This window comes from Aegilops tauschii, chromosome 6 (assembly GCF_002575655.3).
Source record: "Aegilops tauschii subsp. strangulata cultivar AL8/78 chromosome 6, Aet v6.0, whole genome shotgun sequence".
Lineage (NCBI taxonomy): Eukaryota > Viridiplantae > Streptophyta > Magnoliopsida > Poales > Poaceae > Aegilops > Aegilops tauschii.
Window position 1 is genome coordinate 400581536 of NC_053040.3, and position 6046 is coordinate 400587581.

Genomic DNA, 6046 nt, shown 5'->3' on the forward strand with positions numbered 1-6046 from the left:
AAGATAAAACTAGCCATAACATGAAACACGTGGATCCAAATCAGCCCCTTACGAAGCAACGCGTAAATAGGGTTTAAGCTTCTGTCACTCTAACAACCCATCATCTACTTATTACTTCCCAATGCCTTCCCCTAGGCCCAAATCATGATAAAGTGTCATGTAGTCTACGTTCACATAACACCACTAGAGGAAAGACAACATACATCTCATCAAAATATTGAACGAATACCAAATTCACATGATTACTTATAACAAGACTTCTCCCATGTCCTCGGGAACAAAAGTAACTACTCACAAACCATGTTCATGTTCAAGATCATAGGGGTATTGAATATCATTAAGGTTCTGAACATATGATCTTCCACCAAATAAACCAACTAGCATCAACTACAAGGAGTAATCAACACTACTAGCAACCCACAGGTACCAATCTGAGGTTTTGAAACAAAGATTGAATACAAGAGATGAACTAGGGTTTGAGAGGAGATGATGCTGGTGAAGATATTGATGGAGATTGACCCCCTCTCGATGAGAGGATCATTGGTGATGACGATGGCTTCGATTTCCCCCTCCCGGAGGGAAGTTTCCTGGCAGAATCGCTCTGCCGGAGCTCTAGATTGCTCCTGCCCAGGTTCCGCCTCAAGACCGCGGCGCTTCGTCCCGAAAGCTCTCTTATGATTTTTTTTCCAGGTCAAAAGACTCCATATAGCAGAAGATGGGCACCGAAGACCTGCCAGGGGCCCATAAGCCCCCCAGGCTTGTGGGTCCCCTCTGGTAATTTCTTCGCCCATTATTTTTTATTTATTCCAAAATAATTCTTCGTAAAGTTCCAGGACATTTGGAGTTGTGCAGAATAAGTATCTCAGATTTGCTCCTTTGCGGTCCAGAATTCCAGCTACCGACATTCTCCCTCTTCATGTAAATCTTGTAAAATAAGAGAGAAATGGGCATAAGTATTGTACCATAATGTGAAATAACAGTCCATAATGCAATAAATATGAAAATAAAAACATGATGCAAAATGAACGTATCAACTCCCTCAAGCTTAGACCTCGCTTGTGCTCAAGCGAAAGCTGAGATCGAGAATGTTGGAGATATGCCCTAGAGGCAATCATGTATGATGATATTTCCTATGTGTTTATGAATAAAAATAGTCCTTGGACATTATCAATGACTAGTACAAATGCCCGTGCGTTGCAACGGGCGATATTTTTTGAACATGCTCTGTGTGGCATTACACAACACTTCTTATATCCTAATGGCATTTGTCTGGACCTAATTCAGATCCACGGTCTCATTTGATGAAAGAATAGTTGTGCATGGAATAGTCGAGCTATTTTATTTTTTCTTGCCTGCCATTATGTAGAATGAGTCATACTATGGAAACCTAAAAAGCAGGCAACAAAATTACCCATTTACATAATCTAGCAAACTTTAAGCTAGCAATCTTGTGACCACAAGTTTATTACTATGGACATTTGCATTTGTCTACTTCTAATATATGAAAGAATTAAAGTGGTAAGCTATAGCCCATGCCATGCATTTGAGGCGCTGGTGGGTGCTCACTCCTAGGCTGACACGTTGTATGCAATTTTTTCGCTTCTTTTAACTTTCTTTCAAGGATCTGCCGCTGAGGGCCACCGAATAATCTAGAGCACTACCCACCCCAATCCATCGCTCCTTCCCTAATAATCTTGAGAGAGAGAGAGATGGAGAGAAAGAGGAGCTCCACTGGAGTCTCTTTTCTCCCAGCTTGCACAATGCGTACACTCCTGAATTATTTAATCAAGTTACAAGGAAATTCAGTAACAATAGTGAAAAAGGTCTGCCTATATTGCTTCTAATTGCCAACAATTGAACTTTATAAAAAATGTACATTCAGGAAAAATAGTAATTTTTGTTTTGCAATTTGCCAAATATTGTGTACATGCCAAAAAAACTATAGATATGCACGACACACCTCTTAAGGGACATTAGCCGCAATTCTGATCTTCCGACGATCCTTGGACGAATTCCTAGGGTATGAGAATTCATAAGACAAAAAGCAGGAACACTACCTGAACTGGTTTTCGTCATGGTGGACTGTCTGGTTAGATCAAACACATACCTTATATTTTATTATGTTTTGTTTCATGTAAAAAGCTTAGGACTGTGTCTAATGAAAAATTAAGTTATTCCGACAGGGAACTACCATGGAGTAAATGGTGCCACAACATAAAACAAACAAGTTCAAGAATAAACTGAAAGCAAGGCGCTCTCTACCGAATTCGAAATTTTTGATCTTCAGGATGCCAAGAAGATTTACAAAGCAGTGACTTTCTGTTGAGAATTTGCTTGCTAAAAAAATATTGGCAGTAGAGATGCAGTCTCAGCTAGAGAATTTCCCCATCTTTGCTTACACTGTCTTCAATTTTTTAGTATTGGCAATGTGAATACAGCAAAACACTTTGCTGTCAGGTAAATATTTCTAGAAGCAATTCAAGTAGCACTATATGCAAGTAAAAATGAGAGCTGATATGCAGTTATTGTTTTTCCCTTGCGAAACCAACAACAAGCATTTAGATGGGCTGTTTCACAAGCACGGCGTGCCGCCGCGCCTCTGCCCGCTAGTATAATCATATAATGGGCAAAGCACAAGTTTCCAGTATAGGATATGCATACACACACAAATGTGGATCAAATTTCATTGGCTAGAAGCAATATATCATGTAAATGCAGAATAAATTGATCCAAGGCCAAAGAACCATGATATGCATCATGTGACAGTAGCATCGTTTAAGGGAAAATACTCTGCCAGGAGACTGAGAGCATACAGGCTGATGACTACATTGACCTTTAGCGAATTAGCATCACTCTTTTTCAATTTTGACGGCAAAATAACAGGAAGAAAGGTCCCAATCTGAATAAATGAAACTTACAGTATGCATATCGGTATTATCCAGCGTCATTGGTGCAATGTCCGAGAGCTAAACCTCCTTGGCCTCCACCTTAGTTGGATCGGACACCTTTGGCACCTGCACGCGCACACACAGCAGAGACATCAAAAGCAGGCCAAATCAAACTGAGGTCACACCAACATATAATTCTACAACGAGGAGGGCAATCATGGCGATGCTGCAACTAAGTCCCCCTTCTTCGTCCTTCCTTTCACTGGCTTAATGCACAGCACAATCAGCTAGGTACAAATAAATCTACTGAATCACGTGAGACTGTCCCCTCTTAAATTTGGAGATGAAAACAGGTCTAGTCAGAATTGGCAGTATTTGTACAGATTAATGCACAGGCATTTGTTACAATATCAAGCCAAAGTGAATATATAGTTTCAGTTTTGTATAAATACACCTCTATGCCAATTTGCCTTAAATTATTTCACTAACTAAAAAGAGTTGTACAGAAAGAGGGTAAACAAACTAACTAAAAAGACAAAAAGATGAAAATCCTACAGGTAAGCAAAGCAACCCCTAAGAGAGAAAATACCCTCTTTAAGAACATGACTCTTTATCATATAGCATCCAGTTCTTGTCACGTTGACAAAACGTGGAAAACTATTAGTCTGCCCATGATGTAATGCTAGGAATTGTTCGATTTTACGGTTTCTCTGGGAGAAATTAATGCTATGTTGCAGCAACACATGCAGAAGTTTTGAACCTTTTGATCCTACCAAGTGCATCATTCAACTCACACATGCAAATATTGGCAATGTGATATATACATGCAACTAAAAAATACTTTATGGGAAAGAAAAAGTAACCCATGACACAGAACACAACATCTCTGAAGCCACCCATGGCAGAAAATACGATGGTATAGCAGTAGACCCTTTGTCCTTTACAGCAATGTAATGTTAATCTCGGCCTGATGTTTCTTAGTTATAGCCTCATCCTATTTTCTTCAGAGTACTCATCCTTCCATGCTAACACAATTATGTTATTCCAGAAACGCTATACTTGAGTTTACCTTAACTCTGATGTAATACGAAGCTTCGTAAAAGATAAGCAAACACGTATGATCACTGCTACTCTAAGTAGACTTATGCAAAAAAAAATAAAGACCAGAGCAGTAACTATCAATCAGATTTATACCAAAGTGAATCCCCACCACCCCCTAACTGAAAAAGGTAATGATATTGGCATCTATGTTACTGAAAGTATAGTACACATAAGCTATATATATACTTTCAGTTTTGCTACTGTATGTTCAGGAAGTAAACATGGGTTCAGGAGATAAACTCATATGTTCAGAATAGATCCAACTGGGAAAGGCTTGTTACACTTCAAATATATGTTGAAAAGCACACATATCCAACATAAGTTGTTTGTAGTACACGCTGAGATATCTATTCATGTGTATGCCACTGCAAAGCTAATTGATAATTGAACAAATGATTCTTTCCGGTGATTAGCTTTCAAGGGTAGAGATGTATGCAGTACGAATGATTTTTCCATGAGGCCAAGCTCATGCCAGAAATTCCTACAGCGTAAAAGAGCCTAACAATTTCCATTTGCACAGCAACCGCAGCTATTTGTTAATAAAGTTTTTACAAACCCAACAGATCAAATATGAAGATATCCATGCGAAGAGTTGACACTTGAATAGTCCAATAAAACTGGAATCGAGATGTACATTTCGGCAAGGATACAACTCACTTCCTAAGAAGAAATCGTGGCTTGCTTTCCTACTGCAAGTCCCAGATCGAGCTGCAACCTATGCTTTGGCCATCGCAGGAGCAGCGGCCAAAGTTCAGTCAAGCTAGCAAACAATAGTGTTATGTATGCAATGCAATACAAGCAGGGACCATGGATTATATCTTTGTAGAGCTAGTGGTAAAACCATATAATTAAACTATACTACGTACTTTGCAACAACATAATACAAAATATATGATGCCCACTGCCCACTGAAAAGGAACCAGAATTCTAACTTGTTCCATTAACTGAATTCTGAAATCTGTAAAGCTTGCTCTACTTGACCAAATCAAGCAAATGAGCACACTACGGATATCATCAGGAAATTCATGTTGTGACGAAAAACTGGTTCTGCCTGTAATAAGTAGACTAATTCTTGCAAAACATAAATCTGCTTGGACAGAAAATCCTCTAAGACTAATAAGCATAACTGTTATTTGGGGATATCTTGACCATCATTATTCTGAATTGCACAAACTTAGTACCTTTGGATGTAAACAGGGGATTCCATCCAGTGAATATCAAGGGGATACATACCTCTGGTGTAGCTCAGGCGACAATGGACGGCTGGACGGATATTCTTGTTCCTCCGGCAAACTCCCCGCTTCTTCCTCGGGCGAACTTGGCAGCGTCGGAGAATGAGAAGAATACGACGGAGGAGTCCGGAGAGGACTGGAGGCAGCGTAGAGGTCACAGGCCGGCGGCGAGCTCGCGGAGGCATGGAGGTCCGGCGGCCATGGCTTCCTGCAAAGGAGAGAGAGAGGGAGGTGAGAGATAGAACCGGAGGGAGGGGGAGAAGGAGGGGATGGCAGGGAAGCCCGTTGGTCCGGCAGCGGCGCTCCGATGGCCGGCCGGCGCGGGGCGGCGGTCCGGCGGCCATGGCTTCCGCTTCCTGCAAAAGAGAGAGAGAGGGAGGTGAGAGATAGAACTGGATGAAGGGGAGGGAAGAAGGAGAGAGGGCATGGCGGCGCGCTCGTCCGACGGCGGCGCTCCGGTGGCCGGCGGCGCGGGGCGGTGGGGAGGCACGAGCGCGAGCCCGCGCATGGAGGCGCTGGGTGCGGTCGGCGGCGGCGGGCACCGGCAGATGCAGGGTGTTTTTTGTGAAAACGATTTTATCAGATTCACTTAAAATAGTACTGCAGGTTTAATACGCAAAAGCATAGGGTCTTTTTTTCAAAAACGTCAGCGACGTACGAGTAGAAGCAACCGCTGGTTTATTAGTACGGAATGATGTGTCAGCGAGTCCTGAATTAGGGGGTCCTCGCACAGCCGGACTATATCCTTTGGCTGGACTGTTGGACTATGAAGATACAAGATTGAAGACTTCGACCCGTGTCCGGATGGGACTCTCCGAGCCGCCT

At 42.0% G+C, this 6046-nt stretch overlaps 1 long non-coding RNA gene across 2 annotated transcripts; it reads right to left on the reverse strand.

Moving 5' to 3' along the window:
• Nucleotides 1-200: 200 nt before the first annotated feature.
• On the reverse strand, nucleotides 201-5802 carry LOC109771955 (uncharacterized). 2 transcript variants are annotated; one of them, XR_002234986.4, is made up of 4 exons: nucleotides 5223-5802; nucleotides 2919-3014; nucleotides 1961-2015; nucleotides 201-924 (listed from the first exon to the last, which is right to left on the reverse strand). It is a non-coding gene; the product is annotated as an uncharacterized lncRNA (long non-coding RNA). The 2 variants fall into 2 exon arrangements; XR_006665547.2 differs by lacking the exon at nucleotides 1961-2015.
• Between the last annotated feature and the right edge of the window lie 244 nt (nucleotides 5803-6046).